The 26,568-nt window shown below is 46.5% G+C and overlaps 1 long non-coding RNA gene across 1 annotated transcript; it reads left to right on the top strand.

The window, feature by feature from the left end:
- Positions 1-885: 885 nt before the first annotated feature.
- On the top strand, positions 886-18,633 carry LOC116972023. The gene is made up of 3 exons (XR_004411699.1): positions 886-896; positions 7,387-7,391; positions 18,437-18,633. It is a non-coding gene; the product is annotated as an uncharacterized LOC116972023 (long non-coding RNA).
- Positions 18,634-26,568: the final 7,935 nt, after the last annotated feature.

The raw sequence follows: 26,568 nt of genomic DNA on the forward strand, positions 1-26,568 counted from the left end.
CGGTATGTTAGCTTTCATAGCAAAAGGATTTGAATATAGGAGCAGGGAGGTTCTACTGCAGTTGTACAGGGTCTTGGTGAGACCACACCTGGAGTATTGCGTACAGTTTTGGTCTCCAAATCTGAGGAAGGACATTATTGCCATAGAGGGAGTGCAGAAAAGGTTCACCAGACTGATTCCTGGGATGTTAGGACTGTCTTATGAAGAAAGACTGGATAGACTTGGTTTATACTCTCTTATAGAAACTTACAAAATTCTTAAGGGGTTGGACAGGCTAGATGCAGGAAGATTGTTCCCGATGTTGGGGAAGTCCAGGACAAGGGGTCACAGCTTAAGGATAAGGGGGAAATCCTTTAAAAACGAGATGAGAAAAACGTTTTTCACAGAGAGAGTGGTGAATCTCTGGAACTCTCTGCCACAGAGGGTAGTTGAGGCCAGTTCATTGGCTATATTTAAGAGGGAGTTAGATGTGGCCCTTGTGGCTAAGGGGATCAGAGGGTATGGAGAGAAGGCAGGTACGGGATACTGAGTTGAATGATCAGCCATGATCATATTGGATGGCGGTACAGGCTCGAAGGGCCGAATGGCCTACTCCTGCACCTAATTTCTATGTTTCTATGTTTCTATACCTTAGTGCCAACTTATCATCCGGCCTCTAATGGCGCAGCTGAAACGTCAGTTAGGATAGTCAAAGCAGCAATTTCTTGAAGGGAATTCAAAATTCAACACGTCACAGCAGCTAGCTAGTTTCTTACTCAAATATCGTACCACGCCACATTCTACCACAGGGCATATGCCGGCTGAACTTCTCATGAAAAGAAGGCTGAGAACTAGATTGAGTTTGGTTCTACCTAACCCGTCTCCTTATGTTGAACGCAAATAATTTGATCAGAAACGTCAACGTTATGGTGGAAGTCAAAAGGAACATAGGATCAATGCACATGATCTGGTTTGTGTTCTCAGACCCCCTTACAAAGCAAACAAATGGGAGTTGAAGAGGGGGTACTTGGTAGAAATTGGAGGACGTGTTAGAATTGTGCACATAAACCATATGATCCCAGCAAGGGATGAACCGGTACAAGAACAAAGCATAGACGAAGAAGTATATCTGTCAGACTTTGGTATTATTTCAAGTTCAGATGTAAGATCACAATCTCCAAAGAAAGCAGAGACAAAGGTAAATTATCCTGAACGTAACTCTCCTTCAGAACCACAACCTGACACTCCCCCAAAACCACTCAGGAGATCAGAAAGACTGCGATAACCAGTCGTCAGATTAAATTTATACAATTATTTTTGTTTGGCTAATTTACAAGTTATTTGCTTTCTAGGGGGAGAACACTGTAGTGTATACTAGGCTAAGTGGGACCCATTGGGTCCTATGTTCACACGGGAGGGCTGGTCCCCCAACGCAATATTCCATCTCTCCACCAATTCCAATATTGGTGGCCAGTGGGGGGGGGGGGGGGGGGGGCTTTCTGGAGCGCTAGTATGGGTATTGTGGGCTGAAGGGACTGGTTTCCAGAGGGCTAGTATGGACATTTTGGGCCAAATGGATTCTTGGGGTAACAGCTCAGTCACTCAAGCCTGATGTGCCGGCAGCTCACTAACAGCTGGTGGGTGAGCAGTTGACTCACGGCTATTCCTTGAAATTCCATTTCAAGCAGGGTGCAAGGCCACCAAATTCAAGTGCAGTTTCTTATCACTTCAAGCAGGGTGCAAGGCCACCAAATGCTAGTGCTGTTTAATGCCAAGCAGGGTGCAAGGCCACCAAATTCACGTGCAGTTTCATACCACTTCAAGCAGGGTGCAAGAAAACCAAATTGAAGTGCGGTTTCATACCATTTCAAACAGGGTGCAAGACCACCAAATTCAAGTGCAGTTTCATACCATTTCATGCAGGGTGCAAGGCCACCACATTCAAATGCAGTTTCACACCATTTTAAGCAGGGTGAAACCACCATAAAACCACACAAAACACCACATAAACACCACACTGACAGTTCAGTAGACATTCAGTGTGTTCAGTTAATTCACAGCTCAGACAGAGTCATGACGTCTCCCTCCCCCATCTTGCAGCCACACCCACACTTCCGGGTTTTATAATCCCCCACCCTCCCAACGGAAGGGGCGTGGCCTTCATGGCGTGATTGACAGGAGAGAGATTCTCAACATTTTTTAAACACGAATAACACTTTTATTTTTCATTGATGGGAAGAATCCACTGCACCTGATGAGCGGAGGGGGACTGAGTAAGACGGCCAAAAATCACAGCCGAAAGTGGTAGCGTTTTATCTAAAATCAATAAACAGTGCAAACAGGAAGTTGTCAAGTTACCACCACTAACAACCATTTGCAGTGCAGCATTTCAAAGCAGTTACCACCACCAACAACCATTTGTAGTGCAGCATTTCAAAGCAGTTACCACCACCAACAACCATTTGCAGTGCAGCATTTCAAAGCAGTTACCACCACCAACAACCATTTGCAGTGCAGCATTTCAAAGCAGTTACCACCACCATCAGCCATTTGCAGTGCAGCATTTCAAAGCAGTTACCGCCACCAACAACCATTTGCAGTGCAGCATTTCAAAGCAGTTAACACCATAAACAACAATTTGCAGTGCAGCATTTCAAACCACATTTTCATTTTCCACATTAAGGGCACTCACAGTTGAGTAGACATGTGTTCAGTGTTATTCACAGCTCAGAGAGACGTGACCCTCTCACTTCCTCCATCTTGCAGAGACTGAGTGAGGCACAACACTTCCGGGTTTTATAGTCCCTCCCCCCTCCCACCAGCAGGGGCAACATGTCAACATTTTTTAAACATTAATAACTCTTTTATTTTTCATCGATGGAAAAAATCCTCTTGCCCTGTGCAGCAGAGGGGGACTCTGAGTAAGATGGCCAAAAATCACAGCCGTAAGCAGCAGCGTTTTTTCAAAAATCATGAAACAGAAAAACAGGAAGTGGTCAAGATCTTACTTTTAGTAATATAGATAATAGTGTATACAATGGTAACTGTAACTTTAAGAACTGAGTACCAGAATGGTGTAATTTGTGTCATGCGATATATTCATTATCTTAGTAGTCTTGTGAAATTGTGTGAGTATGCGCAGTGTACCTCTGTAAAATAAAGAAGACCCACGCTGGCAATAGCGTATACTGAAAACCTGTGCTTGTTTCTATCTACATGCTACTGTCGTAATATCTTACAGCATTTAATAATCTTTTAAATAGACACATGACTATGTAGGGAATAGATGGCAATGGAGCACATGGACGAGAAGAATACTTTCATTTAGTATATGTTCAGCACAAAAACACGGGACAAAGGACCTGTTTCCATGCTGCACTGTTCATATTTTGCTTGGGCAGTGGTGTGAATATTGAGTTCTCTGATTTCAAGAAACCCCTGCATTCTCTTTCCTTCTCCGTCCCTCCCACACCCTAGTCGCCCGACCTCTTACACTACGCATCCACCTATCCCTCTGTTATCGCCTCAAAGATCACAGGGTAATGCTTGGTTTCACACATTCCAAATGTGTTTGCTGTGGGGAGGGGGGGGGGGGGGGGGGTTCAAAGACCATTGAAACATGGTAAAGTAACGTTAATGTGTCTGCTTATATTTCCAGCATTGAATCCATCAGTTCCAGGCTGAGTTTGCAATGATCGAAATGTGCTTGTTACAATGTCGGCTTGCATTGAAAGTTAAAGGAGTTGCTTTCCAAGGGTTTTGAGAAGAAATTATTTTCAGCCTGCGTAATTTGCTTGTCTGGTTGGCATGGTGAAACTCTGGCTGGACTTATCTCCTTAATTTCTTCAGAGATTATTAACCCATTTTTATTTTATGCACCCACGACTTTAGACTATTTAGCAAAGCGAATGAAATATGCATCATTCCTGCCAACCGACCTGATTATTCCTCCTGTTGGGACCGTACTCCAAAGTCTCAAATATGGCAACACTCACTTCTGATATTATTTTGTACGGAAGCATTTGCAGTTACAGGAACTGGGCGGCCACCTCGGTTTCATTGCCTATCAACAATGAAGAAACCCTTTTGCTTGGCTGGGGCAACGGTTATCATGGTTACCCACTTCTGAATATTTTGACATGCTTTCTCAGGAAAGACTTTTCCAGCTTTGTGAAGAAGTGTCCCGACCCATAACGTTTCACATCCTTTTTCTCCAGAGATGCTGCCTGACCCGCTGAGTTACTCCAGCACTTGGCATCCATCTTTGGTATCAACCAGCATCTGCAGTTCTTTGTTTCAATGTGTTACCTCATCACATGTTGGGCCTTGATTTTCGACAGCTCAATGCTTTGCTCTTGCACATTACATCTTCTCAAAGACCAGGTACGTTGCACAAACTCACCATCCTTCAGCTTTTATCAATCATACTGTGGGGCATATAATTTCGCAGGGAGGGTAATCTCTAGCCAATCTGGGTCATTTGAGCCATAAGCAAGCAGATCATGTAACCCTGAATTGCCTTACTAGCTGATGAGATCCTAGCACTGGTTCTCTTGTTATCCTGGGCTTTGGCACATGGTTATTGTAAAGGAGTCAAGTCTGACATCTGTAACCTTTACTGAGTCTTTAATTAAGGCACATGTCACACACGTCCCAGTACTGACTGCATCTAGTCTTCAGGCGTACTGGAACAAACAGGGAGGAACAAGGGGAGGATATCACAGTTATACTGATATGGCTGGGCGTGGTTAGTGGTATTGAGGTAGCTACATTATAGGTTGCATGCATAAACCATCTACATCCTTTCCCTTAGAAATTTAAAATTGAAGTTATAACAGTGGCAGGGTGGTTATACAACACCTGCAAATCTAAACGAAATCACCGTAACGGATAGGAGGTTTGACAACCCGACCCGAGCGAGTGCGCATGGCACCCTCACCCTCCCCACCCGAAAGAAGAGGAGGAGGAACAATATCAGCCGGGAAGGAGAAAGCCGGCAGAGACACAACCGGGAATGCGGAAGGAGACCCGACCGGCACAGGCGAGCCTGGGGAAGGAGACGGGGGAGAAGGTGGAGAAGGAGAGCGGGCAGGGGAGGAGAACCCCGGAAGGGCAGAGGGAGGAGAACGCGGCAAGCGGGCTGACCGGGGCATGCAGGGAGCTGAGGGGTAGTTAGTAGTGGGAGGCTCGAAACGCAACGGAGGAGCATAGGGGGCCGCAGGAGGAGGCTGAGGCTTGTTAACGGCCAACAAGTGCTGGCGACTATGGCGGTAGATAGTTCCTTCAAAGTCCACCAAGTAGGATCTGGGTGAATTGTCCACCCCAACCACGGTTGCGAGTCGGGAGAATCCGGTGGCTGTCTGCATGCGGACGACCTGGCCAGGCAGTAGTGGTGAGAGCGGGCGGCAGGACTTGTCGTGAGAGCGGCGCTGTACTTCATGCCTTTGAGCAATCCGTTGCTGGACGGCAGCAGGCTGGAGGACCTTGGGCACTAGGGATTGCTGGGCGATCGGCATCAGTGGGCGAAGAACGCGGGACATCAGACGTTGGGCAGGGGATCGCATGGTAGTGTCCCTGGAAATGTTACGAAGGTTTAGCAGACCCTGGTAGAAGTCACCATTGGAGAGACGAGACTGCTCGAGCAAATTCTTGGCACTGCGGACAGCACGTTCGGCCAGGCCATTGCTCTGCGGGTATTCAGGGCTGCTGGTGTAGTGAGTGAAGTTCCACTTCACAGCGAAAGCTTTGAATTCTGCACTGGTGAATTGACGGCCGTAAGCGGACCCGGGACCCAAAAGTGGCGAAGTGTCGGCGCAGCTTACTGATGACCATTTCAGAGGTGATAGCAGGGAAAAGGTCCACCTCAAACCAGTTCGAGTAGGAGTCGACCAACACTAGGTATTGCTTTCCACGCCATTCGAATATGTCGGCAGCCAGCGATGACTAGGGCATAGCAGGGGTGGGCTGCTGCAGAAGTGGCTGGCGCTGCTGATGTGGGGCAAGAGTGTTACAATCAGGACAGGAGGCTACTCGGGCCTTAATGTACTTTGCCATGCCGGGCCAATAGTATTGTTCTTGGGCATGTGAGACAGTGGCATCGGCTCCGGGATGCCCCATGTGGGCAGCGTTGTAGTACAAGTCGTACAGGGAGGCAGGGACGACCACCTTGTGACCCTTGATGATGATCCCGTCCCGGAGCACTAATAATAACCATCTACAGTTATTATCACCTTAGGTCCTCCCCAAATTCTTCAAGGAAACCCTTAGTTAAGGGCAGCTTACAACCCAGCAGTATGAATATTGAATTCTCTAACTTCCAAGTAATCCTTGCTTTCCCTCTGCCTCAGTCCCTCCCCCACCCTAGTTCTCCAACTAATTTCACCGACTTCCTGATTAACGTTACTGATTTAGGGCGGATTTTTAGTGCGGCATGGTGGCACAGTGGTAGAGTTGCTGCCTTACAGCTCTTGCAGTGCCAGAGACCTGGGTTTGATCCTGATTAAGGGTGCTGTCTGCACGGAGTTTATACATTCTCCCCGTGACCGCATGGGTTTTCTCCGAGATCTACGGTGTTCTTCCACATTCCAAAGACATACAATTTTGTTGGTAATAAGTATAAATTGTCTCTAGTGTGTGCAGGATAATGTTGATGTGTGGGAATCGCTGTTAACTTGGTTGGTCGAAGGGCCTGTTTCTGAGCTGTATCTCTAAACTAAACTAAACTGATTGTATGCCTCACTGTAACCTTCCCCTCTGCCAACAATTAAAGAGCGCACCCCCAGAAGTGAGGACAGCACAGAGCTGGTCGGGGGGGGGGGGGGGGCAGAAGAACAACTCCAGGACTGTTTGGAGTCTGTAGACTGGGCAATGTTCAAGGACTCGGCAACGGACTTGAACGAATATGCCGTTACAGACTTCATAAAGAAATGTGTGGAGGACTGCATCCCTACAAAAACCTTCCGAGTGTTTCCCAATCAGAAACCTTGGATGAACTTTGAGATCTGCACTCTCCTGAAGTCCAGACACAGGGCATTCACCTCCAATGATACAGTGGCCTACATGAAGACCAGATACGACCTTGGTAAGGCCAAAAGGGACTTCTGCTCCAAACTGGAGGACGAGACAGACTGCTCCAAACTGGTTACCAAACTCGCAGAACTGGGTCTCTGCGCATCCCTCTGCAACTGGATCCTCGACTTCCTCGTCCACAGACCACAGTCTGTTCGTATTGGTGGAAATGTGTCAGCCTCAATAACAATCAGCACGGGAGCACTTCAAGGCTGCGTGCTCAGCCCCCTGCTGTACTCACTCTATACCCATGACTGCGTAGTGAACCACAGTGCGAACTCCATCATCAAGTTCGCTGACGACACCACTATTGTGGGGCGTATCACTGATGGGGATGAGTCAGAGTACAGAAGAGAGATCGAGCAACTGTCCATATGCTGCCAGCGCAATAACCTGGCCCTCAACACCAGCAAAACCAAGGAACTGATTGTGGACTTTGGAAGGAGTAGGAGGGGGACCCACAGCCCCATTTATATCAACGGGTCGATGGTTGAAAGGGTCAAGAACTTCAAATTCCTGGGCGTGCACATCTCTGAAGATCTTTCCTGGTCCGAGAACACTAACGCAATTATCAAAAAAGCTCATCAGCGCCTCTACTTCCTGAGAAGATTACGGAGAGTCGGATTGTCAAGGAAGACTCTCTCTAACTTCTACAGGTGCACAGTCGAGAGCATGCTGACCGGTTGCATCATGGCTTGGTTCGGCAATTTGAGCGCCCTGGAGAGGAAAAGACTACAAAAAGTAGTAAACACTGCCCAGTCCATCATCGGCTCTGACCTTCCTTCCATCGAGGGGATTTATCGCAGTCGCTGCCTCAAAAAGGCTGGCAGTATCATCAAAGACCCACACCATCCTGGCCACACACTCATCTCCCTGCTACCTTCAGGTAGAAGGTACAGGAGCCTGAAGACTGCAACAACCAGGTTCAGGAATAGCTACTTCCCCTCAGCCATCAGGCTATTAAACCTGGCTCGGACAAAACTCTGATTATTAGCAACCACTTTCTGTTATTTGCACTACCAGTTTATTTATTCATGTGTGTATATATTTATATCATGGTATATGGAAGTGGCGGCGCTGTGATACAGCTGCGGCTCGCCTGCAGTCTGTCTGTTTTTACTTTTTATGTCGTTTTTTTTTGTCTAGTTTAGTAATTTTTTTGGTTATTAGGTGGTGTTATGTGTGTGGGGGGAGGGTGAAACAGAGCTTTCTGTCTCTCCCTTCGGGGGAATGCGACTTTTTGTCGTATCCCCCTTCTCTTCCCCCGTCTGCGCTGAGGCCTAATGGCGGAGCTGGCGGCCTCCAACCTGCGACCGACCTCGAGGGTCCGGAGGTAGAGCCAGCCAGGACTCACCAACGCGAGGCTGGCCGTCTTCGAGCTGTGGCGACGTCCGGGTAGCGGCACGACTCGGCGCTCCGGTGAGGGCGGACGGTGCGGGGCTGAGACACTCCTGTGCGGCCGGCACGACTACTGGCTGGAAGGCGCTCCCGAGCGAGCGGCCTGGTGCGGAGCTGAGACACTCCTGTGCGGGCGGACCGGCTCCCGGCTGGAAGGTGCTCCCGTGTGAGCAGCCCGGTGCGGGGCTGAGACGCTGCCTTGTGGGTGGCCCGGTGCGGAGCGGAGACGGTGCTACGGCGGCTGAGGCGGCGGCGACCTGGATCCTGGGCTCGGCCGCGGGCCGGTGGAGGACAATGTCGGGAGCTCGCAGGTCACTGGCTGGTGCCTGTTTTCCGGAGCACCCGTTGCAACAGCTGCGGGCAGCTTCGACCACCCCCCGGGCCGCCATCGCCCGGTGGGGTATCGCCTCGGCGCAGAGGGAGAAGAGGAGGGAAGAGACAGTAACTCTAAGACTTTTGCCTCCATCACAGTGAGGAGGTGTTTGGTGAACTCACTGTGGTGGATGTTAATTTGTGTTTATTGTGTTTTGTTATTATTACATGTATGGCTGCAGGCAACAGCATTTCGTTCAGACCGAAAGGTCTGAATGACAAATAAAGGTATTCAATTCAATTCAATTCAATTCAATTCAATGGACACATTTATCTGTTTTGTAGTAAATGCCTACTATTTTCTGTGTGCTTAAGCAAAGCAAGAATTTCATTGTCCTATACAGGGATACATGACAATAAACTCACTTGAACTTGAACTTGAACTTGAACCATTCTACATTTCCTTGATTATCGTCTGCTTTGATCTGTTGTTTTCACATCTTACCCTTCCATACCTCTAGTCTCCCTCTCCCCTGGGGGTCTCTCAGTCTGAAGAAGGGTCTCGACCCGTAATGTCACCTATTCCTTCTCTCCAGAGACGCTGCCAGTCCCGCTGAGTTACTCCAGCATTTTGTGTCTATCATGGCCTGTCCAACTTACGCGACTTTTTCGGCGACTTCCGGCAGCCATCATAGGGCTTGTCCACAAAAATTTTCAACATGTTGAAAATTCAGCGGTGACCAGAAAGACGCTACAACTCTTTGGGTGACTGAGGAAACTACTCACGACCATACAGGCGACACCCTGGCGACATGTGTCACAGGGTGAAGCCTGTATGGTCGTGAGTAATCGCCCAAAGAGTCGTACCTTGTTCTGGTCACCGCTGGATTTTCAACATGTTGAAAATTTTCGGATAGCAGCAACGACCAATGACAGGTTCCGGCAGTCGTCGAAAAAGTCGCATATGTGGAACAGGCCCTTAGTTTATTTAATTTCAATAAGCCAGACCTCTCTCTCATGCCAATAAATTATAGTGAGCTGGAACTAAATAGTCAGCTTTCTAGGCACCTGCCTTGCCATAGTTCTCCAATTACCCCTTGGCTTTGGCCAGCAGCCTAGGTGTTATGGATCTAAGGTCAGTGGATGGTGGTGAGAAGGGGTTGAGGAGGGGATTAGCCTTCCTTCTTCAGCAGGGCCCTCTTGGTTTGTAGTTTCTAGGGCTTATTCCAGTCTTTCCAATAGTTCTTGATCTGGACTATAACTAGATTGGTACATTCATCACCAGGCTCATGATCCACTCAGCCCAACGCAAAAGAGACTCTCTTCATTGTCAGGCTGGTACTGTAGTTCACCCAGTAAAGCTAAGGAACAATGATTTTGATGTAAGAAACTATAAACTTGCATCTCTATAGTGTCTTAAAGAGAAGGTCTTTCACAGAAAGGTAATGAGGTAAAATTAAGATCAGCCAGAAAATAAGGCAGATGTTGAGACAAGTAATTAAAAGCTCTGACAAACGTATAACATTAATACAATTTCAGAACAGAAATGAGGAAAGAGAGGCAGAACAGTTGACCAGCTGAGAGGTTTAAGGAGGCAACTATAGGGCTTAGGACCCAGAGGATGGGGTCAAGAGAGTGGGGAATGCTCAATAGTATAAGGTTTGTGAGTTTCTAGAGTGTTGGGAAAGTAGGCAAAGGTTACCAAGATAGGATTGGGTGAATTGTGGATTAAATTTATAACTTTGTTAACTATATCGTTTTCATCCAAACCAATATAAGGAAGAGAATCTTTTGACTGCTGAAGTTAGCATGCACATGGCGATGGATTACAGTGTGTGATGTTAGCTTAGAATAGGGCTGCCTTAGTTGACTGCGATAAATTAACAAGTCTGGTGATAACAACCCATATATGAGGGTTGCAGCAAGTGTTCAGAGATCCGTGGGTCCCAAGCGAGTGTAATGGTGAGAATATTGGTTGGTAATTCCAATTAATGCTCAAATAGAACAAGTATACAAGCACAGGCTGGTTCAGCTGGAATCAGAAGCCAGAGGGGGGTGGTACAATGAGTAATGGAGCCAACTAAGTGAAATTGTAAAGAGAAGGATTACATGGCTTCCACTTACTCATGAGGTTACCTGTTTTTGAAAAGTGACGTTCCTATAAAATATGTCTCCAGTCTTCCTGTATGTTTAAGGTGGAACGGAACCAACTGGCAACATGCAGCCGAAACAACGTTAACTGCTGCCATTGTGGTTTGGCATTTCACTGCCAGTTGACTAAGCACCATCTTAAACACTTGCCCATTGTCAGCACTTTGCCCATATGGCCTGGCAGTGAGGCTCCACTACTGCTGTCTTAATGTTCTTTAGCAAAGAAATACTGTCACGGCATTAAGTAAACTCATCTTTACGTAAATATCGGGAAATGTTCAAATACTGAGGCAGCCAAATTTAACAATGAGGTCTCTGCTGTTTGCACAATATGGGTTCCAAATTTGATCAAAAGCCTGATAACTACACACATGCTTGTAGCACGATTTATACTGGCCACCATATTGAGAGGGGCACTCGACACAAATAACCATTAGCTGTGTCCAGGGCAGATGGATTCTGACATTGATTAGTGTGCAAATCTGCTTCAACATCTGTACTAGACAATTAGAGGTCAACACTCCAACTAACACAATGCATTCAGCAGAAGAATAATCCCAAACAAGCCTTTATAAAAGAGATGGTCAAGTGCACATATAGGTTGCAAACTGATTTTGCCCAGTTTATGCTTTGAGCTATATTTAAGATTTATCCAAGTAACGATCAGCTACCTTTAATCCTATCTGCAAGTAGAGAAGATTTTGTGTTTGACATTTCAAATATCTTAAAAAATTATTAAAAATATGTTAGCTTTTGTTTTAAAGCATGTAACTTTTTAGGAAGCTTGTAGTATTTTTCTTTTAAGGCTTTAGAGGTGCTTAAAGATATTTGGAAATTCAAAATTATTGCAGAAGTTTCTTACGCATCCCCACTTGCAGCAGTGTTTCAACAGGTTATGGTGGTTTAGGGATGGTGTATGGGTCATGGTGTAGGTCACAGTGGAGGAGAAGCCATCTTGGGGAATGGCTGCTAACCAGCAGCCGTCCGTTTAACTCACTTTTTTTTTGGAGTTTTAGTAAGTCCTGTCCTTTGTCTGTTAGAGAATGGACTTTTTAATGTGGGGGGAAGGATGTAATTATACTTCTAGGTCCCTACCTGGTCGGTGAGGCAGCTTTTGCTCCGGGCTGCCCCGTCGACCCGTCCTCGTGGCCTACCAGCGGGCGTGGAGCGCCGTTTCCTGGCGGGGACCGCCCAGCACCTCGGCTTCGGTGGCGGCGCAGCGCTGGGGCGCTATCGCGGAGCGGAGCGGGCGATGCCTTGCCTGGGTCGCCGCGCTGGATCGACGCGCTGGAGCTCCGGTGACCGCCGAGCTGTGACCGCCGAGATCAACACCTCCGGGCTGCGGATCTGCGGAGCGGGCGGCGCCGACTCTAACATCGGGAGCCTGGGAGCTCCAAACCGGAGGGGCCTTGTCGGCTTCGGAAGCCGCGGTCCCCAGTCAGGAAGCGGCCGTTCCAGGTGGCCCAGCCGCTGAGAGGACTCTCCCGACGCCGGGGCAACACCACCCGGTGAGAACGGCCAGGAACATCTGGCCTCAGTAGAGACAATAGAGGTGACCTTATTAGGCCTGACTTTGGGTGAACTGGGGATGGAGACTGGACATTGTGCCTTCCCCCACAGTGGTAACCATTGTGGGGGGATGATTTTTCTGTGTGTAAGTAAACATGTTAGTCTGTGTCCAAGATGGCTGTCGGAAGGGAGAGTGGACGCTGGCGCGCTTTAGCTGCCGCTGCTCTCTCTTCACATTGTGTTTTTGATTTTTTGTCTTTGGATTGAATTCTGTTTTTAATTTGTGTTTTGGTGATGTCTTTATTATTTATTTTATTCCGATTTTATGTTTTATTATTCTTGTTAATCTCTGTAAGGTGTCCTTGAGATTTTTGAAAGGCGCCCAAAAATAAAATTTATTATTATTATTATTATTATGGTAATGTTTGTGGATGGGACAAGTCCCAAAGAGCTCAAGAATCACTGACTAAAGGGCCTGTCCTACTCTGAGGACCTAATTCGCAAGTTTAGAAGAGTTTGCCCTCGACATACTCGCAGCATGGTCGACACGAGGTCCTAGGAGGTCTTTGTAACTCTCCTTCATGCTCGAGAGTAGTTCCCGCGTACTCGAGGCCTCAGCTACGTCGCAGCGTTTTTTTCAACATGCTGAAAAATGCCCGCGAGTAAAAAAATGTCGCCATGGGGAAAAAATCTATATTTTGTTACTCGTAGGTTTACTCGAGGTAGGTCGTAGTAGGTCGCAATGCTATCGTAGGTAATCAAAGGCAATCATAGGTAATCAAACGTAGTCGAAGGTAAAGCTCGTTGAGAAAGAAAAGGTAAGTAAACCGACCGGTAATGTTGAATGCCCACTAAACTTTAAAGTTGTCTGGCTTCTTAAAAATGTCTCCACTCTTTCTCCCCCTCTTCTCCCCCTTCTCTCCCCTGCTCTCCCTTTCTCTCCCCTGCTCTCCCCTTCTCTCCCTTGCTCTCCCCTTCTCTCCCCTTCACTCCTCTTCTCTCCCCTTCTCTCCTCCTCTCTCCCCCTCTCTCCCCCTCCGCGCTCTCCAAAGGACACCGTAACTGTGCCAGCTGTCTTTTACCTTCCAGTTCATCGCGGGTGTGAATTTACAGTGCTGGGCCTGTAAGGCTGAGGATTCAACTTCAACACTGTGAGATATTGATGGAGAGCAGTGGCAGAATTGAACAGTGGGACACGCCGGTAAGATTCGGTGCTTTGACCTGGCAATGAGGCTCATCTAATAACCGGTTCTCCCGAACATATGTGCTTACCACACATCCCCTTCAAGTGCAACCTGAAACAGAGGACAGCGCAATGCATAGCCATCAAGGGAGAGCAATTTTGGAATTAATTTTAGAAAATGATAGTGTGCAGCTGGACAGGAAATCAGTGGAGAGCATTTTGATGCTAGCGATCATTTATTCATTCAGGATTAGTATAGTTATGAAGAAAGGGAAAAATAGACTAATAACTTGGATGAAATTAAAAATCTGCAAATGCTGGAAATTCGGAATGGAAATAGAAAATGTTAAAGACACTCAAATCTGACGGCAAATATGGAAAGAAAAAAACATTTCTTCCTGACCCATGACTTCCCTTGTTACAGAATACTTGACTATTTCTGATCTGCTCTCACCTTGCTTTGGATGGAGCGGGGAGAGAGATGCCCTAATCTTCACTTTTCATCTTATCAGGCTCATGTTTGACAGATTTGTGGCTGGAGAATCTGTGGAACATTGCCGCAGAAGGCTATGGAGGCCAAGTCAATGGTATTTTTAAGGCAGAGATTGACAAATTTGTGATTTGTATGAGTGTCAGAGGTTATGGGGAGAAGGCAGGAGAATGGGGTTGAGAGGGATAGGTAGATGATTGAATGGTGGAGTAGACTTGATGGGCCAAATGGCCTTATTCTGCTCCTAGAACTTAGGAGCTTATTTCTGCCAGCTCCAACTATATTCCAGCTCCACATATATCACCCCCCTCCCATTCCACTTTCCTCTTAGCATTTCAAAGGGACTGTTCCCATTACATCATCCTGGACCACTCTTTCACCCCCACCAATCACTCCCTGTCTTAAGGCACTTTTCCGTGCAACCATAGAAGGTGTAGCACCTGCCCTTTCACCACTTTCCTTCTCACCAGCCGGAGACTCAAACAGTTGTCTCAAACAGAGAACATGAACATTGAGACAAATTGTTCTGGATTCTCCAGTGTAAAGGAACAGCATCAGGTTTGCCAGTTCCTCTGCTAATCTGCTCGAATATGCAGAATATGCCTCACGTTCTTTTAATCTCTGATGAACGTGGACTAATTTTTCAATTGCGAGAATCGATTTGGTGAATCTATCTTCCATTGCCTCCAAGTTGAAAATATTCTATCTTCTATTCAGAGATCAAAACTGTACAGTGTAGTCCGGCAAAACGTTTCAACGCCCTCGAGGTTGGCTGTGGGAGGAGCCCTCCTGAGGTATGAAGGCCCGGAGAGGAGATGGAGGGATCACTGGTGATCTGAATGAGGTGATGTCTGCAATGGGCCTTTTTGGCCAGCTGCAGCTTGGACTGCATAAAATGGCACCAAAATCTGGCGACTATTGCATAGGGGCTCAGTGGGTTGTTTCCATGCCTGGGTTACTTAATCAGGGATTGTCTTTATGTATGATAATAATCACACTGATCTATATGCAAAAAGATGTATTTCACTGTACCTTTGGTAAACATGACAATAAGAACAATTGAATCAAACCCCTGTAAAATTGCAGCAAGATTTCCTTACTCTTCTACCTCAAGCCTCTCACAATAACTACCAGCTCCATTTACCTTCCGAACCTCTTCCTGCACATTAATTTCCTGGGCCTCATTGCCTGCCACATCAAGATTCCAAATTAATACTTTGGACATGGCTTCATAAAGACTGGGGATGGTGCAGTTATGTATTTATGGAGTGTGTGTGAAGTATTTTAGTTATGATTTAAATAGTGAAAGGAAATATTGAGGTTAGACAGCAGTTTTAAAAATAAACTGCCAAGCTTGGATAAAATATATCCCAGACCATAAAAATGGAGAAAACAGCTTGAGGTTCGAAGAGAAGGCAGGCACGGGTTATTGATTGGGGACGATCAACCATGATCACAATGAATGGTGGGCTGGCTCGAAGGGCCAAATGGCCTCCTCCTGCACCTATTTTCTATGTTTCTATGTTTCTAACTTTCCAATTCTCTCTAGCTTTAGGTGAAAACTATTTACTCATTGAACTTAAATTATCAGGTATCAAGGCCGTAGACAGATTTCACATGGTGGGCTGAACCAGAAGGTTAGAGCACAGGAAATCCAGGCTGAGTTAGAAAAAATGGATACAAAATTGGCTTGGTGGTAAAGAAGCAGAAGTTGGTAGTGGAGGGTTGTTTTGCAGTTAGGAGGCTTGTGACAAGTAATGTGCCGTACAAATAGTTGCTGGGATTCTTGTTATTTTTCACATATATTCATGTTTTGGATGAGATTGTACGTAGCATAATTAGTAAGTTTGCAGGTGACAACAAAATTGGCAGTATAGTGAACAGTGAAGAAGGAGGTCTAAGGTTACAACAGGATTTTGATTTACTGCAATTGCAAGCAAAGGAATAGCAGACAGAATTTAACTTGACAAATGTGAAGTTAAGCATTTTGTGAAGCTGAACAGTCCAGGACACCAGCAGCAAATGACAGGGCCATGGAGGGTGCTGTTGAACAAAGAGACTGTCTATAATTCCCTGAAAGTGAAAGCACAGGTACACAGGGTGATGAAGAACCATGCTTGCCTTCATCAGCAAAGGCAACATGTACAAGAGTTAGGACATCACGTCTGAGTTGTATAAAATGTTGATTAGATCGTACTTGGAGTTTTGTGTTACCATGCTTCGGAAAGGATGTGATTAAGCAAGAGAGTGTATGGAAAACATTCACAAGGATGTTAGTTAGACAGGAGGGCTAGAGTTATGAGGAAGGATTGGGAGACAGCTCAATAAAACGGGTGGGAAGCAGCAGGGAGGTTGCTTACATCTCTCACGCCACAATTGTCACACATCGTCCCCTCTCCCAGGGGCAGCACAATGGCACAGCAGCAGAGTTGCTGCTTTACAGCACCAGAGACTCAGATTCGATCCTGACTACGGATGCTGTCTGTACAGAGTTTGTACATTCTCCGTGTGACCGCGTGAATTTTTTGCAGGTGCACCAGTTTCCTCCCACATTCCAAAAACATGCAGATTTGTAGGTTAATTGGCTTCTGTAAATTATCCCTAATGTATGGATGATAGCTGGTCGGCGCGGATTCAGTCGACTAAAGGCCTGTTTCCAAGCTGTACCTCAAAATTAAACTAAACTAAGTTTCAGGTCCACGTGCGTCAATTGGACCCTTCGTCAGACTTGGTACCAGATGTCAGACACAAAAAGCTGGAGTAACTCAGCGGGACAGGCTGCATCTCTGGAGAAAAGGAATGGGTGACGTTTCGGGTCGAGATCCTTCATCAGACTTGTCACCAGAAGTCACCAGACGTCTCCGTCCTACACACAACCAGTAAGTTCCCAGGTCCGGTAACTGCAGGGCAACAACATTGTTATTCTTATCTGCCCTCCGATAAAACCAAGCAAGCTATTTGGTTATATCAAAAAACAAAATGAACAAACTGGACAGGCCACCCAGCATTGAAATTGGCAGGAGATGTGACTAAAAACATAGACACTGCCAGCCCAGTCGACCAGGCAAAGTTCCTCTCATAAATCTGCACGGGCTTGCCAAAATCAAGGAAACCATCCCAGCGCACAGCCTGAAAGCAGACTGGATTAATCATCTTCACGCTGGACTCCTCCCATTGATGGGGCAGAGATGGCACCACAGAACGATAACATTTCAAAGGAATTGTTCGAGGAGTCTTCAAAGCTGGCTCGACATCGCATGAAGTCTCTTGGAATCAGATCAAATATGGGTAAAGTTCATGATGACTCTCAACTAATAAATCAGTGTCCTCCTTGTGGAACAAGACTTAAAAGAAGCACTAAAACCAGCAAGAGCACAGAATGTCCTCGAGGTCAAAGTTTCGATAGGCATCGTTTATGACTAACTTGGTATCAGCACCTTTGATGAACAATATCGTACTGGTTCTTCAACAGGTGGAAGCTACATAGCTGCATCTCCATCCAAGCTGTTCCAGTCACGAATATCACCAATCATCTACCCGAAGTGTCCACATATATAACATCTACTATAAACCCACTGACTCCCATGGCTATCTGGACAACACTTCTTCCCACCCTGCTTCCTGTAAGGACTCCATCCCCGACTCCCAATTCCTCCGTCTACACTGCATCTGCACCCAGGATGAGGTGTTCCAAACCAGGGCATCAGAGTGTCCTCATTCTTTAGGGAACGGGGGTTCCTCCCTCCCCCTCTACAGGCAGCAAATGAAGAGGTGAGGACTGCACAGAGCTGGTGGGGGGGGGGGGGGTGGGGGGGGGGGGGGGGGGGGGGCGGCTGAGGACCAACTCCAGGACTGTTTGGTGTCTGTAGACTGGGCAATGTTCAGGGACTCGGCAACGGACTTGAACGAATACATCACAGTCGTTACAGACTTCATAAAGAAATGTGTGGAGGACTGCATCGCAACAAAAACCTTCCAAGTGTTTCCCAATCAGAAGCCTTGGATGAACTATGAGATCTGCACTCTTCTGAAGACCAGACACCGGGCATACATGTTTGATGATACAGTGGTCTACAAGACGTCCAGATACGACCTTGGTAAGGCCATCAAAAAGGCCAAAAGAGACTTCTGCTCCAAACTGGAGGATGAGACAGATGTTCAGCAGCTGTGGCGGGGCTTGAATGCAATCACCTCCGACAAGGCGAGATCAGGAGGCAGCTCAAATGTCAGCGAAGCATCACTCCCTGATGAGCTCAATGCGTTTTACGCAAGCTTTGATAGGGAGAGCACTGATGTGCCTTCTCGAGCCCCCATTCGCTGTGATGGTATTTCAGTCACAGTCACAGAGGCCAACGTCAGAAAATCCTTCAGATGGGTGAACCCTCGAAAAGCGCCTGGACCTAATGGTATACCCAGTCGTGTTCTAAATACCTGTGCGGATGAACTGGCTGGAGTTTTTACGGACATTTTCAACCTCTCACTTCTGAGGTCTGAGGTTCCCACCTGCTTTAAAAGGGCATCAATTATACCAGTGCCCAAGAAGAGTAAGGTGACGTGCCTCAATGACTATCGACCAGTGTCACTAACGTCTGTGGTGATTAAGTGCTTTGAGAGGTTGATCATGGCGCAAATCAACACCTCGACAAAAATCTGGACCCTCTGTAGTTCGCTTACCGCCACAGCAGATCAACGGTGGATGCGATCTCGCTGGCTCTCTACTCTGCTCTGGACCACTTGGACAACAAAAACTCATATGTCAGGCTGTTATTCATTTATTACAGCTCAGCATTTAATACAATCATCCCCTCCAAGCTGGTTACCAAACCCGCAGAACTGGGTCTCTGCGCATCCCTCTGCAATTGGATCCTCGACTTCCGCATTCACAGACCACAGTCAGTTCGTATTGGTGGAAATGTGTCAGCCTCGATAACAATCAGCACGGGAGCACCTCAAGGCTGTGTGCTTAGCCCCCTGCTGTACTCACTCTATACTCATGAATGCGTAGCCGGTCATAGTGCGAACTCCATCATCAAGTTCGCTGACGATACCACTGTTGTGGGCGTATCACTGATGGGGACGAGTCAGAGTACAGAAGTGAGATCGACCGACTGACCAAATGGTGCCAGCACAATAACCTGGCCCTCAACACCAGCAAAACCAAGGAACTGATTGTGGACTTTGGAAGGGGGAGGATGGGGACCCACAGTCCCGTTTATATCAACGGGTCGATGGTTGAAAGGGTCAAGAGCTTCAAATTCCTGGGCATGCATATCTCTGAAGATCTTTCCTGGCCCAAGAACACTGATGCAATCATAAAGAAAGCACATCAGCACCTCTACTTCCTGAGAAGATTACGGAGAGTCGGTATGTCAAGGAGGACTCTCTCTAACTTCTACAGGTACACAGTAGAGAGCATGCTGACTGGTTGAATTGTGGCTTGGTTCTTGTGCGCCCTGGAGCGGAAAAGACTACAAAAATTAGTAAACACTGCCAGTCGATCATCGGCTCTGACACGGACACCACATGCATTAGACTATCCTGACTTAAATATATAGAAATGAGAAATAAATAATTTTATTGCCACACAACCAAGGTCGGTGGTATTTGGGTTGCCAGCAGCGGTATAATAATAAAGAACACAACCACATTAAAAATTTTACACAAACATCCACCACAGCATTCATCACTGTGGTGGATGGCACAGAGCTTGGCCAGTCCTTCTCCATTTTCCCCCGTGGTCGGGACCACCACCCTCCACAGCCATTGCTGCGGGCGTCCAGATGGTAAGGGACAAAGTCAAAGTCAAGGTGAGTCCAGGATCGGCTCTTCCCAACCAGAGACCGCGGCTTCAGGCTGGTGTAGGCCGCAGGCCGGCGGTCAAAGTTTTAAAGTACCTGCCGTGCCGCAGCCGGAAGCACCACAGTCTGCAGGGCCGGCGGTCGAAGCTCCCCTCCAGGGGTGATGTTAAGTCCATACCACGCCCGCGGTAGAAGATGGCCGCGGGCCGGCGGTGGAAGCTTCTTCCACCCGGGTCCCCAACGTGAGATCCCGGGCTGTAGACGCCGCACCAGCTGGAGTTCTGCAGACCGCTGCTTCAGGCTGCCGGCTGCCGCGGGCCAGCGTAACGGAGCGCTCCCCTCCAGCAAGGTCTCACCCGCTCCGCGCCGAGAGTCCACGCTGTGCCCGCCGCTGAAGCTCCGGGCGCGTCTCCGGGAAAGTCGGCGCCGATCCTTGCTGTTAGGCCACGGGGGAGGCGGCCTGAAAAAGTCGCCTCTCCATGGAAGAGGCGGCCGATACGGTTTCCCCCTTACCCCCCCTCACCACCCCCCACACATAACACACAAAGAAACATTAAAAACACACTTTTAAACATACTAAAAAAATAAAAAAAGTTGAAAAAAGACGGACACGCTGCCGACAGGCTGCTGCCAGTGCAGCGCCCCCTACAACAGCATATTTCCAATCTGCCACTGTAACCTCTCTAAACAACATCCAAACTGCAGCTCATAAGTACAGGACACTTTGAGATTGGAACTAAATACTACCTTCACCAACAATCCTCACAACCTGTAACAAAAAATCGACTAAATCCAGTATTTCATCTTCCATTATGGTTGTTAAGCAACTGATAAAAGTTTTACTAGAATGTTTCATTTTTGCTTCATATTTTGATAATTATCCTGTTTTACACTTGATTTACACCGTTAAAAATCATTATGATTTTCCTTTAGCAAAGAAAAGCAATGATGATTTTAATAGTTTATCTAATTCAAAGTAAATACATGAAAAATGCATCTTTACATGTAAGTGGATGCCACAACAATCATGTTAACTGAAAACTCTTGAAACAGCTCAGCATGGACAGCCTATAACAAAAACTCTATTCTGGCAGCTTAGTGCTGATCCAATCCTGTTGATACTGGCTTAGCATGCTGGCCAATATCCACATGTCCTTACAATACTTCCTTCATTTCCCAGCTCTGTTTTCTTTCACATAACTTGTTCCCATAAAATGATATATAAAAAGAAAGAGAAGAGAGAAACGTCCCAACACACCAAAACCCAAAGTATTCACTGAAAGCCATGTTTTACATTAAATGGATTATACGAAGGAAGATAAAAGCAAGGTGAACTAATTGTAACAGTAAATATTTGACCCAAATCAACATTGTGGTTAAAATCATAATCTATACAAGTACATGTTGAAACAAAGATCAATATTAACTTATTTTAAAATCCCATGGCTTTGCTTAGCCATTAACAGGTCAAAAGTAACACATTTTTTGAAAATGCTGTTCTAATCTCACTATCGAACAATATTTTGATCTGTTCAATGGAAAATGCTTTGTTTAGCTTAATAACATTTAATGATGCACTTTAAATGCTCATCTTGCTAAAATTATTGAATGGGCTTCACCTCTCTAGCTATGCAACCATCTCTTGTACTACAATCCTCAGATTGCTGTATTCCCCAGTTCCAGCTTCTTGCACATTTCCCATATCTCTCATCCCGCCAATGGTAGACATCAGACCAACTATTAAATACTCAGTGCAAAAGCTTACGCGCTACGAATATTGTTTTTCACAAAGAAGATTTTGCAAGAAAAGAGGAAGATGAAATCGGAGAAATAGCCCAAGGTTATTTGAGTCTGAATAAGGGCCCCAACCCAAAACGTCACCTGTCCACGATCACCAGAGGATGCTGCCCGACCCGTTGAGTTAGTCCACAACTTTGTGTCCTTTTTTGTAACCCAACATCTGCAGTTCCTTGTTTCTACTTTAAAGTCATTTGTGTGGGAGGTTGCAATCTATGCCGTGCTTGCCCTCGAATCCACAGATGGTTCAACGACAATAGTCATTCTTGGAAGAATAATGAGTAATGATTGGTCAGAGTAAAGGAGAGAGATTGATAATCTGACCGAATGGTGCCAGAACAACAATTTTGTTCACAATTTTAGCAAGACAAAGAAGCTGATGGCTGACTTCAGGAAGGGAAAGCCAAGGATCCATGAATCTATCATCATTACCAGAACAGCGGTAGCAACAACTTCAAATTCCTTGGTGCACATATCACTGAAGACCTGTCCTGGGCCCAGCGCATTAATCACAATAAAGCTCACCAATGCCTCTACTTCCTTGGAAGATTGAGGAGATTCGGCATGCCGCCAAACCCTTTATCAAACCTCCACAGGTGTACAGTAGAACGCATACTGACTGGTTGTATCATGGTCTGGTTCAGTAACTCAAATGCTCACAAAAAAAGAAAACTGCATAAAGTGGTGAATATTGTCCAGTCCATCATGAGTATTTGATCTCCCCACTGTCAAAGTGATCTACAAGAAACACTGCCTCAAATAGGTAGCTCGTATCTTCAAAGACCTACACCACCCTGGCCACGCTCTCATCTCTCTGCTATCAACAGGATGAAGGTACAGGACCCTGAGAACCATCATCTCCAAGGCTTCCCAACAACCATGAGACTCTTGAACCACACTGCACAACCTTAACCACACCCCTATTTCAGCAACAATCTACAATGGACTTTGTTTTTGTTGAACTACGTACTTCAGTTTTTGCACTATTGTGGTCATGTCTAGTATTACTGATTATTAATTTAGTTTTATTGATTATCATATACTTATTGTTATGTTATTGCATTAATTGGTCTATGAAGCTGCAGCGAGTAAGAATTTCATTGGTCTGTTCCTGGTGCAAATGAAATTAAACACTCTTGACTTTTGATACATTCTTCACCTGTTCCAGGGCTTGGTGGTTAAACATGATGAAAGTAAACCGCAGACAATTTAGGGGCAATGTGAAGAATGTGAATTAACTCTGGACTGGATCCAGGTTCAACAGAGCTACAAATCCAGAGACAAAGCAGTTTTCGCCAGACCCATGCTGGGGGATGGCCCCAAGCTTAGTCAGTGGCGTGAATACAGACCAAATGAAACAAGACCCGGCGTCAGTCAAACCAGGCTCTCTGCTTCTTTCTTTCTCTCTTTCTCTCTCTCTCTTTCTCTCTTTCTCTCTCTCTTTCTCCCCCATTTTCTCTTCCCCCATCCACTATCCTTTGCCCACTCCCTCTTCATTCTTTCTTTCCCTTTCCCTCTTTATATCTTGCCCTTTTATCCACACCTAACTTTTCCCTTCTCATCCTTAAACCCCCCCCCCCCACCACCTGTATCTTCTCTTTCATTTACTCCTTTTAGCCTCTTCATTTTTCATACTGTCTCTCTTCACAGTCCCTCTCCCTCCTTTCTTTCTCTTCTGTCCTTCCTTTGCTATTTTATCTACATAGCCTCTTCGCATCATGTTTCTCCCCATTTATTTTCTCATTCCATTATGGCCAAAAAGCTCAGTAACTCCTTCTAGATCCATACGAATAATTTATGGCATGAGCTCATCTCATAATCACCCAACTCCTGAGGAAGCCTGGAAAATAACAATGTATTCACCTAGGTGTAGTAAATACCATGAAATTGTCTGCTTCATATAATTTCTCGTAACATAATCATGTAAATGCAAAGGCTAGAAGGGAGGTGAGAGAAGTAAGAAAATGGGGAGGATCTATACCTTCCCTGGCCCTACCACTTCTGCCACAGCGCAATGAAAGGCAGCAGCAATCCATCAAGTCGGAAGTAAATGTAACATTGGCTTCTGTGTCCCCCAATATATCTAACGATTACCAGGACATTTTTTAAATGAGCTGCCATCGCTATTTTGTTCTGAAAGCGAAGAGGGCACTCTTGCCTTCCTTATATATTCATTGGTTCAAATTTGAGTAATAGAAGGAGGTTTGAGATTTAAGGGAAACACATTTGATAAGGTCACGAGGCAAAGTTTCATGAACTCAAATAGGGAAAATGGAAATCATTCTGAAAATCATGATGCATATTCACAGCTCCAATTCTGGGAATCATCCTGGGAATTGGCAGTAGACATGCCCACCTCTGACAGGCAGCAACATAACTATAATAGTATTTTGGGGTCCTTTATCATATTAATACCTGTAGAATCACAAAAACAATCTTTACTCAGCAACGAAATGGATGGACGCTCTTGTCCTTGATACCAAATGTTATTTTACTTTATTGGATTCCATGATATTAATTGAATCAACATCCTGGGAGTGTTCACAGGTCATTATGTTTTTCTATGCAGCTTGAACCTCACTGGAAGTCTTCAATTTATCTCCCACAATGCACGACATGCCATTGAAGCACTTGCTGAGTAGCTTGTAGCACTAATAGTCAGTAAAGATCCAACATTATTTCTACTAAAGTAGATAATCCACTCCCTACATTTAAAAAATGATAATTCTTAGGTTACTCATTAACATTAACCGGGAGGGAGCAGGAGATGTCGGATGCGAGGAGCAAGGGCCTGCAGGTGACACCCCCCGGGACCCAACGATGGCCTGACGAGGAGCAGAGAGGGTCGTCGGTTAGCGGGAACTGCTCCAGTATTCAGAGCGCACGGGCCAACAGGACTTTGGACTTTGAATCATGGCGCCAAAAGAGGCGTGTTTAATATATGCAACATGAATTTCACTGTTCAGTTGCATATGCGACAAATAATGAACCAGTGAGTTATTGAACCATTTGAAATTGCAGGGACAAGAGAACATAATGGGTGGAAATCATGACTTATTTTTTGTTGTCTTCTGAACTCTCTGATATGGATACATTTTAGGTTTGCTGTTAAGTCTTGATCATACTCTCATTGATGTATTAGTGTTGCTGGTATCCTGACTTTGATCTCAGTGTGAGATCTCAGACATTGATCTTGGCTTTGGAAGGGATTAGGCATTGAACCAGGAGGGTGGTGACCAGCTATCAAGAACACCATGGGCATTGGCCTTTGCATTACATGGCCATTCAGTAACAACATATTTTAGCCTGTGATCATGAAAGGCCCGCTGTTAACTGCTGCACTTCATGTGTCAGGTCCAAATGTACTTGTAGAAGAGCAGTGACTTGCATAAAAGCGACATGCTCAAAGAGGACATGACACTATTACATGGAGAAAATGAATAGGGCAGCACAGTGACGCAGCAGAAGAGTTGCGGCCTTATAACGCCAGAGACATGGGTTTGATCCTGACGATGGATGCAGTCTGTACATTCTCCCTGTGACTGCGTAGGTTTTCTGATAAACCTCTATGCACCCTCTGCATACCCTTCACATACTTCCTGTAATATGTTACGAAACTTACCTTCAGCGGCGCTGCAGTTCTACCACTGGCCGTGTGTGCGACTTCGGCGCCTTTGAGAGGTGGGGGCGGGGTTCAAATGCCGTTTTCTCCTGCCTGTCGAAGTCGATCTTTGTCAGGCTGTTTAGCTGCTGAAGAATAATAGATCGATTTTTAAAAACATCGCTGGATAATTTAATTGCTGGAGTAAATTAAAAATCGACTTTAACGCCGTCAACGGGACGGATCTCACAACAATACACAATACACACAATACAATTTATTTGTCACTTGAACCTCATAGAGGCTCAAATGAAATGTTGTTTCTGCAGTCATGCACACAAGAAAAAAAGACCCAAGACACAACACAATTTACACAGACATCCATCACAGCGCATCTCCTCCTCGCTGTGATGGAAGGCAAAAAAACTTATCTCTCCGCTGCACTCCCCATTCCCCTCCCGATGTCAGAGTCAAAGTCCCCGGCGGGCGATGGCAATTGTCCCGCGGCCATTAACGCCGCGCCGGGTGATGCAAGGCCGCGCTCCGGGTCTTGTTGTTGGAGCCCCCGGCGGGCGCTAGCAAAGTCCCGCAGCCGTTGAAGCCGCGCCGGGCGATGATGTAAGGCCCCGCTCCAGGCACTCCTCGACCCCGCGACTCGGGCGGGTGAAGTCGCCGTTGTGGAAGCCCCAAAAAGCGGTCTCCCAGCAGGGACCCGCGGGCTCCCGGTGTCACTGTCCACCGGACCTGCGGTAAGCCTCCGAATCCCCGGGGTCGGGTCGCAGCCGAGCGCCACCACAGCTCCACCCGCTCCGAAGCCGGCCAGCTCCACGATGGTGAGTAGGTCCGCAGTTCCGCGACTGGAGCCCCAGGTCGTTCCGGTTGGAGGCCGCTCCACGTTGCAGCCCCAATGACAACGGAGACCCGACAGGGAAAAGGTCGGGTTCTCCGTGCAGGGGAAAGATTTTAAAAGTTTCTACTATAATATAAAAGCAACTACCATAACCATTATAATTGGGCAGGTTTGTTGAATGAAGGGCAAAAGGATGAACCACAGTGAAGCTAAGTCGAAGAAAGCACCTTTACTTCATCACGGCACGGTGGTGCAGTGGTAGAGTTGCTGCCTTACAGCGCTTGCAGCGCCGGAGACCCATGTTCGATCCCAACCATGGGATCTGTACGGTGTTTGTATGCTCTCCCCGTGACCTGCGTGGTTTTCTCTGAGATCTTCAGTTTCCTCCCACACTCCAAAGACGTACAGGTATGTAGGTTAATTGGCCTGGTA

This window comes from Amblyraja radiata, chromosome 4 (genome assembly GCF_010909765.2).
Source record: "Amblyraja radiata isolate CabotCenter1 chromosome 4, sAmbRad1.1.pri, whole genome shotgun sequence".
In the NCBI taxonomy this organism is placed as follows: Eukaryota; Metazoa; Chordata; class Chondrichthyes; order Rajiformes; family Rajidae; genus Amblyraja; species Amblyraja radiata.